Source organism: Lepus europaeus, chromosome 7 (assembly GCF_033115175.1).
Source record: "Lepus europaeus isolate LE1 chromosome 7, mLepTim1.pri, whole genome shotgun sequence".
NCBI lineage: Eukaryota > Metazoa > Chordata > Mammalia > Lagomorpha > Leporidae > Lepus > Lepus europaeus.
Genome location: NC_084833.1, coordinates 101,864,108 through 101,874,245, shown reverse-complemented (window position 1 = coordinate 101,874,245; position 10,138 = coordinate 101,864,108). Strand labels below are relative to the sequence as shown.

At 52.5% G+C, this 10,138-nt stretch overlaps 1 pseudogene; it reads left to right on the top strand.

Moving 5' to 3' along the window:
* Positions 1–751: 751 nt before the first annotated feature.
* LOC133763914 (CDGSH iron-sulfur domain-containing protein 1-like) lies at positions 752–1,480 on the top strand (annotated as a pseudogene).
* Positions 1,481–10,138: the final 8,658 nt, after the last annotated feature.

Sequence of the window (10,138 nt, the reverse complement as noted above, 5' to 3'; positions counted from 1 at the left end):
ACTTACTCAAGGAGGCCTCTTCTGTCTCAGCAAATCCCCCTGTTAATAAGCTCTCACGGAACCCTAAATCTCTCCTTTCTCACAGCAATGCTACATTGATCAGGATGGGCAGCTCCTGTAGGGCTGGGCCATATCTCATTCATCCTTCACTGCATCCCAGTGGCCAGCACAGTGCCTGACACATAGTAGGAGCGCCCCAAGCACTCATCAAGTGATGAGCACCTGGCGAAGTGATGCACCTGTGTTGCCTCGAGCGCCCAGCCCAGCTCTCCACACGCAGCAGGCACTGACTGTCATGAACTCATTTACCCGTTTCACCCAGGGAATTCCCAGACCTTGGGGAGGGAAAGTGGCAGGTGTTGCCATCAGTGACTTCCAGGAGAGTCTTGTCAATGCCATCTGTTTCCTTTTGCTCTCCAAAGCCTATCAATCCCAGGCTAATCTGACTGAACTCCAAAACCAGCAGGCAGATGTTGGGGGAGGAAGGTGCAGAAGCCCTAAGCTATTTCACTTTTCCCCCTCTTCGTGAAGTGGGGGAGGGTCCAAGCTCAGAAGGAGAGTGTGGGACCTCAGTCTGTCTTGAGGGGCGTGATGACCAGGGAGCATGTGACAAATAGATCCAGGCAGGAGGTCAACAGGAGATGTCCCCTTCCCAGGTTCTCTTGGTGATGAACCAGGAGTCTCAGCAGGAAGATGTGCTGCCGTGGTTCTTGGACATGACCTCCCAAGCATCCACAAGGCAGGCAATCGCATGGCCAGTACGTGCAAATCCTGCAAGAATGAGACTGGTTCTCATCCCAATGGGAAGAGAGCAACAAGTGGAAACAGTGGTCACGAGGAGGAAGGAAAGGTCCATCAAAGCATGTCAAAGTGACAGCCAGGGGCCAATCAAGGCCAGAGATCTGAGTCCCCAGGTCTCAGCCTCCAGCAGGGGGGCTGCATGCCTGTGGCCACATGGATGATGATTGTCACCATGTTGAACCCTGCAAGGGGAGGTCCGGGCTTTGCAGGTGCTGGGAGGCAAGGGCACAGGGGCTGAGCAGGAGGCTGGGGCTTTGAGGGTCCCAAAATGAGGTGGCCAAGTCGCTAAACGGGATTCACACCCCAGTGTGGCTGTCAGCATGAGCAGGTTGGCGCTGGGTGTCCGGCCAGTGCACCTTCTTTGCAAGCATCGGGGCCGTGAGTCTGCCTTCCGGTTCCAGCATACGAGCTGAATGGATTGCAGCAGTGACCTTTGCTGCTGGGACAGCTGCACTTGGCTGTTTCATCGCAACAAAGCCACGGGAAGGTTTATTCCCGTCGGGAAGGCCGACCCCAAGACAGTCCATGCTTCTGACATGGAGGGTTTGGGAGATAAAGCTGTGCACTGCTGTTGCTGGAGGTTCAAATGTTCCCGGTCTGTGATGGGTTCCATGCAAAACACAACGAAGAGACTGGAGCCCACGTGGGACCCCTGATGCTCAAGGAAAAGGAAACGTAAACGGACAGTTTGGATGCCGCAAACCCATGTGTCATGATGCGACCTGGCTGTTTAATTAGAGTGACTGCCGCTTCTACTTCACCTCCCTTGGTCCGGGATGTGATATATTGCAAACTGCAGCTTTCACATTCATGGCATTTACTTTTCTTGTTGAAACTTCATGGCGCACATTTGTTTAAACAAAAACCGAAAAAAAAAAATGTAAAAACCAGCGCCATGGCCTGTGGGTTATTTTGGTCTTGTAAAGGTCTGTTTCTTTAAATTTAAAATAATGATATTATGATATAGTTGTATTTTGAGGTTGATGTGTTAAATTTTTCTCAAAATTGTGCATAAGCAGATTGTACTTGTAAGTTTCAAGCAAAAATTACCAAATGACTTAGTTAAGTTAGAAGGTAAATAGTTAAGTTAGAAGGTTCACCCTCCAATGGCCACTGCGGCCAGCTCACCAAGCTGATCCAAAGCCAGGAGCCAGGTGTTTCTCCTGGTCTCCCATGTGGGTGCAGGGCCCAAGGACATGGGCCATTCTCCACTGCACTCCTGGGCCACAGCAGAGAGCTGGCCTGGAAGAGGGGCAACCAGGACAGAATCTGGCGCCCCGACCGGGACTAGAACTCAGGGTGCCGGCACCACAGGTGGAGGATTAGCCTAGTGAGCCGTGGCGCTGGCCTACACAGACTTCTTAATACAACCTAGGAAAAGCCTGGTTATGACCTTGATTTTGTTCTTGACAACAATAATGACAATGAGAGGATATGGCTTCTGTGGTTTCAAAGTTTTCCATCAAAAAAATGAGTTGTGAATGCTGTTCTGCTTAATTATAACTGGCCAGGCCAATAACAAAGGGGCAATAACTTCTTTGTACTCATCTTGATGGGTGTTTCATTGATCCATTACAGGATCTAATAGATCAAAGTGAAAAAAAGAGAGATTCATGCCACTCTCAGGGGACTTGGTCAATTTTTTAAGAATTATTTATTTATTTGAAAGGTAGAGATACAGAGAAAGGGGAGAGAGAGAGAGAGAGAGAGAGAGAGAGAGAGGCCTTGCATCTGCTGGTTCATTCCTCAAATGGCCTCAATGGCCAGGGCTGGGCCAGGCTGAAGCCAGGAGCCAGGAGCTTCTCCTTGGTCTCCCATGTGAGTGCAGGCATTCGAGCACTACGGCCATCTTCCACTGCTTTCCCAGGTGCATTAGCAGGGAGCTGCATCGGAAGTGGAGCGAGCTATACTCAAACTGGAGCCCATGTAGGATGCAGGCGCTGCAGGCAGGGGTTTAGCCTTGCCCTGGACTTAGTTAATATTCACAGGAGTGACTGTGAGGGGCTGCATTTGTTACCAGAGGAACATTTTTTTTAAAGATTTATTTTATTTATTTGAAAGACAGAGTTACAGAAAGAGGTAGAGACAGAGAGGTCTTCCATCCACTGGTTTACTCTGCAGATGGCCGCAATAGCCGGAGCTGAGCTGATTCAAAGCCAGGAGCCAGGAACTTCTTCCAGGTCTCCCACGTAGGTGTAGGGACCCAAGGACTTGGGCCATCTTCTACTGCTTTCCCAGGCCATAGCAGAGAGCTGGATCGGAAGAGGAGCAGCCGGGAATAGAACTGGTGCCATATGGGATGCTGGCGCTTCAGGCCAGGGCTTTAACCCGCTGTGCCACAGCGTCGGCCCCGTGGAACAGGTTGTTATAAGGTAAAGCAGCGTCTCAAGTCTTGCAGGTGTCCTTTGTCCTTCTGCCTTTGGCTACGTTACGACACAACATGAGGCTCCTGCTGGATGCAGTCACCCAGTCTCGGATTATCAGCCTCTGGAACTGTGAGCCAAATTAAGGTTTTTTTTGTTTGTTTGTTTGTTTGTTTTGTTTTTGTTTTTGTTTTTTTAATGACTCAGGCCATGGTATTCTGCTATAACAGAAAACAGAGATGGAAATATGTATCCCAAAATGGGGTATTGCTATAAGAAGATCTGAAAATGTGGAAGGGGATTTGGCACGGACGATAAGCAGTGGCTGGGACGCTTTGAAGGAAGTGCTGGGAAAAGCAGGGGCCACATACATGCAGCTTCAGGGGTGACGGAGGGCTCAGGAGACAGGAGGAGCAGGGGAAGACAGAAGCTTCTCGGAGACCACGTGAACGGTCATGAGCGCAATGCTGACAGCGACGTGGACAGTCAGGGCGGCGATGACAAGGTCTCATTTGGAAAGGAAGGGTCTTTTGTGGGACTGGAATACAGACCTGCCTGGTGATAAATGGGCAAAGGCTTGGGCAGAATCCTGCCCATGACCCTCGTGGAAGGCTGAAGTTAATAGTGGTGAACGGCGGTACCTGGCAGAAGAAATACCCCAGCCACAAAGCCTTCATGCCGCCACGCAGCGGCTCAGGGCCACCGAGAGCACAGGGATGACCTAAAGGCAGCATTTATCATGAACAGGCAAGCAGAGCATAAACATCGGGAAAATTCAAAACTTGGCCATGAGTGAAAAAGCATGCGAGAGGACAGCCAAGCAACCGTTTGCTAAAGAGATTAGCATGGGCAGAGGGAGCCAGGTGCTATTCATCGGGACAGTGAGAGAATGGCCCCCAGATGTGTTAGGGATCGCTCAGGCTGCCTCTCCCAACACAGGCTCAGACTATTAAGGCCTGAAGGGCTCACCGCCCAGGGCTGCCTTGTGCCTCTGCTCCCCACACTCCGGCACGGCACTGCTCAGCTGCTCCTGCCAGGGCTCCAGCAGGCCCAGGTGCAGCTTACGCTGCAGCTCCAGAAGATGTAAGCCAGAAGTCTTGATGGCACGCAGTGGTGGTGGTGATTCTGCAAGTGTGCGAAATTCTAGGGCTGTGGAGGCATGGCTTCTTCCTAAGACGTCAAAGGATGCATGGAATGGCCTGGGGGTCCAGGCAGCGGGTCACAGGGCTGGACCCCCTGCAGAGAGCCCCTACCCCGGAGACACTCAGCCGAAAAATGGGGTCGAAACCATCACAGAATCCACATCAGGGCAATGCTCAGTTGGGCTCCAGGGGCTGGGCTGCCACCAGGACCCTAGGATTGTGGAACAGCCAGAGTGCAATGCCAGTGGGGGAGAGCTGAGTCCTGGGACCCCAACCCAAGAAAGCTGGCATATGGACTGAGCCCAGCAAAGCCATGGGTGGGGGTGGGGCTGCATGATGGGTTGGGGGCCCTAACTCTGCTCTGTGTCTAGAAGGCAGAGCATGGAGTGAAAAGTCTCTTCCAGGAGCTAGGCTGTGGCATAGCAGGTTAAAGCCCTAGTCTGCAGCAATGGAATCCCATATAGATGCTGGTTCGAGTCCTGGCTGCTCCACTTCTGCCTTTTTTTTTTTTTTAAATACTTTATTTATTTGAAGGGCAGAGCTACAGAGAAGCAGAGGCAGGAGAGAGAGAGAGAGAGAGAGAGAGAGAGACAGAGAGAGGTCTTCCATCTGTTGATTCATTCCCCAAATGGCTGTTGGCCGCACTGGCTGGAGCTGAGCCTATCCAAAGCCAGGAGCCAGGAGCCTCTTCTGGGTTTTCCATGCGAATGCAAGGGCCCAAGGACTTGGGCCATCTTCTACTGCTTTCCCAGGCAACAGCAGAGAGCTGATTTGGAAGTGGAGCAGCTGGGACACGAACCGGAGCCCATATGAGATGCCGGCTCTCCAGGTGGTGGCTTTACCCCCTATGCCACAGCGCTGGCTCCGGCTCCACTTCTGATCCAGCTCCCTGCTAATGCGCCTGGAAAGGCAGTAGAAGATGGCTCACGTCCTTGGGCCCCTGCACCCACATGGTAGACCCAGAAGACACTCCTGGCTCCTGGCTTTGGATCAGCTCAGCTCTAGTCGTTGCTACCATTTGGGGAGTAAGTGAACTAGTGGATGGAAGACTGACCTCTCTCTCTCTCTCTCTCTCTCTCTCTCTGTATCTCTTCCTCTTTCCCCCTGTAACTCTGCCTTTCAAATAAATAAAATAAATCTATAAAAAAAGGTCTTTTCTGGTTTTAACACTTACCCCCTGCCTTCTTGGGTTTTGGACTTGCTCTGGCCTGTTACCTTTTCCTTCTGGCCTATTTATCCCTTTAAGAATAGGAACGGGGGCCAGCGCTGTGGCGCAGTAGGTTAATCCTCTGCCCATGGGGCCAGTATCCCATATAGTGCCAGTTCTAGTCTCGGCTGCTCTTCTTCTGATCCAGCTCTCTGCTGTGGCCTGGGAAAGCAGTAGAAGATGGCCCAAGTGCTTGGGCCCCTGCACCCACATGGGAGACCCAGAGGAAGCTCCTGGCTTCGGATTGGCGAAGCTCCTGGCTTCATATCAGCAAAGCTCTGGCCAGTGTGGCCATTTGGGGAGTGAACCAGCAGATGGACGATATCTCTCTCTCTCTCTCTCTCTCTCTCTCTCTCTCTCTGTAACTCTACCTCTCAAGTAAATAAATAAATATTTTTTTAAAAAATAAGAACATGTCAGACCCACGCTTGGTCACTGGGGACGTTGAGGCAGGCAGGGCGGGCCAGGAAGAGAAAGGACATTGTGCAGCTGGAGGCAGATGGGTCATTCTTGACTCCGGCAGCAGTAACAGCAGCATAGGTGACCAGCACACTGGAGCCGCTGCCGCCCGCAGGGCTGGGGTTACACAGGGTTGTACAGCAGTGGCCGTTAGCCAAGGAGTCACCTAGCAGAAAATGTAGCAGCTTTACTGGGCTCACTGACCAGCAGGAATGTATCTATCACTGGGACCTGCCCAGCTGCCATGAGGCATAGATAAGAAAGCATAGTAGTGGCCGGTGCTGTGGCTTAACAGGCTAATCCTCCGCCTTGTGGTGCCGGCACACCGGGTTCTAGTTCCGGTCGGGGCGCCGGGTTCTGTCCTGGTTGCCCCTCTTCCAGGCCAGCTCTCTGCTATGGCCCAGGAAGGCAGTGGAGGATGGCCCAAGTCTTTGGGCCCTGCACCCGCATGGGAGACCAGGAGAAGCACCTGGCTCCTGGCTTCGGATTAGCGTGATGTGCCGGCCGCAGCGGCCATTGGAGGGTGAACCAACGGCAAAGGAAGACCTTTCTCTCTGTCTCTCTCTCTCACTATCCACTCTGCCTGTCCAAAAAAAAAAAAAAAAAAAAAAAGGCATAGTAGCATGCAGTCATAACAATATTCATCAATCTGCTTACCTGGATTTTATTAACGGTTCCAACAGAATGCCCACTCGACGTCTATTTGCATTTTGGAAATCATTCCATTGCTTGGATTTTACAAGCTCGTGGCTAGACTTTGGGCTCTTGAGTTGATGCTGATGACAAGTTAATACTTTTAGGACAATGGGGATGGAATGATTGTAGCTTCCATGTGAGAAAAACAGGAGCTTTGGGGGCCAGGAGCGAATGCTGAAGTCAGGAGATGGTTTGCCCTCTGAAACCCACGCTGAAATCTGATCGTCCTCATGGTGGTGTTGGGAGATGGGGACCTTGAGAAGTGACCGGGCTGTTAAGAGAGCTGATTGCTGCTCTCTGGAATTGGGTTAATTCTTGCAGGAGTGAATGAGTTCTTGCTCTCAAGGGACTGCATTGGTTACAGTGAGAACAACATGTTCTAAAATGAGGCCACTTGTCACGTTTGGTCTCCTCTGCCCGGGTCTGCGAGCCCAGATGCCTTCCCTCCCCGTGAGGGTGCAGCCCAGGCTCTTGCAGGTAGGACTGCCCAGGCTTGGACTTCCAGCTCCCAGAACCACGAGGCAAATAAACCTCTATTCCTTACTAGCTCTCCTGTCTGTGCTAAGACAGTCAGCTCCCTCAGAATCTCGTGGTCTAAGCATAGGGGAGGCATGGTTCCCCAAGAAACAGCAAGGCATCATTAGCAGATCCTTGTGGCTAGATAAGCAAGCAGTCACTGTCCAGGACGACAAGCAAGCCAAAGGCCCAGATGCGGAGGAGAGAGCTGATGCTCAATGGTCCCACGCCTGGCTAGGGCAGAGCTGTGCCCCGACTCCTGGTGCATGCTGGTTCCAGAGGGCCTCCAGAAAGCTCCTGGGGTGGGGGGGCCTCCCGCTGCTGAAGACCCTGCAGAGTGATTCTCTTTTCTCCATGGCTTTGGTGACAGCAACCAACAGTCCAGCTATTGGGAATGTCCTCATTCCTTTCTTTTTTTTTTTTTTAAGATTTTATTTTTATTTATTTGACAGGCAGAGTTACAGACAGTGAGAGAGAGAGACAGAGAGAAAGGTCTTCCTTCCGTTGGGTCACTCCCCAGATGGCAATGGCCAGAGCTGCGCTGATCCGAAGCCAGGAGCCAGGAGCTTCTTCCTGGTCTCCCATGCGGGTGCAGGGGTCCAAGCACTTGGGCCATCCTCCACTGCCTTCCCCGGCCACAGCAGAGAGCTGGACTGGAAGAGCAGCAACCAGGACTAGAACCCAGCACCATATGGGATGCCGGTGCCGCAAGCAGAGGATTAACTTAGTGCGTCATGGCGCCGGCCCCAGGAATGTCCTCATTTCAAAAACACCAAGCCTGCTTGCAGTCCCTGAGGCCTGAATTTCTAATGACTCCCCTGGTTCTGAGCAGCAGCAGCCTGTATCCCCTTGTTACTCTCATAATGATCCAGTGTCAGGTGTGGGCCAACCAGGACTCGGTACCCAAAACCAAAACTTTGATGGAGGAGGCTGCCCAGCAAACACAGAAGGGAGATGGAACCAGGCCCTCCTCCCTCTACTTGCTCAAGGCCAGTTTCTCCTGGTGGACTCCCATTCTGCCCTGGGGAGAAGACGTCACAGCTGAGCCGGGAGCAGTGAAGCCCACAGAGGAAAGGAATTGCGCCATCAGCTGCGATGCCTCTATTTACAAACCAGCAGGGGCTGCATCCACGACGCACCTGAGCATCCATGGCAGCCGGATCCCCTCCATGGACATTGCTGAAAGACCTGACCTGCAGTGCGCATGGGTCCTGGCCAAAGGAGAGCTGTTGTGTGTGTCTGATTCGTTGTCACCCAGTTAATACCCTGCTGTAACCGTAATAGAGGTGGACTAGGAAAACGGACTCATTTTACTCAAAGTCACTTGAGCCACGTAGCACGGTTCTTTGGCACACAGTAGGTGCTTGATACTTCCATGCTCACTGCATGAATGAATGAGGAGCTTTTGGGGCGCATGTGTCGCCTTAGTAACCTTGGCTGAGGAGCCACCTGACGTGCACACAGGGCGTGATGTACTGAGACCAGCAGGGGCTTCCGGTCCTCTGTGGAGGACGGCAGGATCTGGACATCTGAGCAGCCCACTTCCATGGAGACAGCGCCACAGCCACTGCAGGCTCGCAGCCACCGCGCGCCTCCTGTAACCGGCTCTGCTGGATCAGATGGGCAGGTAATCCGCGGCGGTGGGGGGACTTAAGCTGCTATCTAACAGTCTGCCGGTGGATTAGCAAGGTTTTCTGCTAAGACCTTAAAGGGGTTAGAGTTTCATTCGCCCTTCATGCTCAGGGAGCAAGGGAAGGAAACTGGCTAGTTGACCGAGGTGCAGACTGGGCACAAAAATTAATGAGAGCCGAGACCGGCCAGTAGCACGCAAGGTCGAGTCTCGGTTTTTGGTATCAGCTCAGCCATGATGTCCTGGGGAAATTCCAGACAAGACATTGAACCTCCCTGCCTCTCTTCCCCGTAGCTTCAAATGGGCCCTAATAATGCCTGCCTCCCAGCGCCATGGTGCAGATGGAATGAGATCACGGACATGAAAGGCCTTTGAAGAAGTTAAAAGTCTTTCTCCATAGGCGGCTGCTATTATCATGTACAGGAGACACCGCAGGACCAAGGCTGGGCCCAAAACATCAGGGTTCTCAGTGACCTTTGAAGCACAGCCTTTGACCTACATTTGCTCAGAGGTAGCAGCAAGGGGACCCTCGCCTCCCCTGCTGGCGACTGGGAGCCAGAGGAGCCTGGCCACGGGCTTGGGAGCCACAGGACGTAGTGCCACGATGTCAAAGGAAGCCACGCCCATTGGTGGCTGCTCATCCACCTGCTCTTGAGGCCACGACCATGCACTATCTCAAGGCCATGCCCCACAGAATGATATTTTCTTGGTGTGAGGACATTATTTCCCTCTTCTCCTCCTTCTTCCTTTATCTAAAGCTCTCCCACAGGAAAAGAAATCTTCCAGGTCCTTCATGAAGTCAGATTTTGGTTCGAGATAAAAAATAAAGACACAGAAAATATTTTTGTAGCAGCGAGTGTGCAAATGTGCAGCCCATGGCAGGAATTCAGAAGCTGGGGGCAGTGCGGGCTGGAGGGGCCTCCACGTGCATGGAGCCGTGGGTGTGTGGGGAGGCCAGATGCGCTCTGCACCTCAGGGCTCTCATCTCCAGAGGGAAGGTCCTCGTTGGACAGAATGTGAAACCCATTCCGTAAGAGAGAGAAGGTGTCTGTCGTGCATAAGCTTAGGAGAAGCAAGGGGAACATTGTTCAAGTCAGGGGAACAGCAGAGTGGAGGGGACAGGGATGAGTGCGTTACGTGCAGAGGATGGTGGGAAGCTGGCCCAAGAAAAGGGGTGGAGGGAGGCATATTCAACAAATACCACTCAGTCTTCTACGGCTGACTTTGCCCCACAGCAAACCCCAAACACCTGGGGTCCAGAGTGGATACCAGAGGTTGGCTGACCCAAGTGGAAACCAGAACTTGACCCTAGGATCAAGCCTGC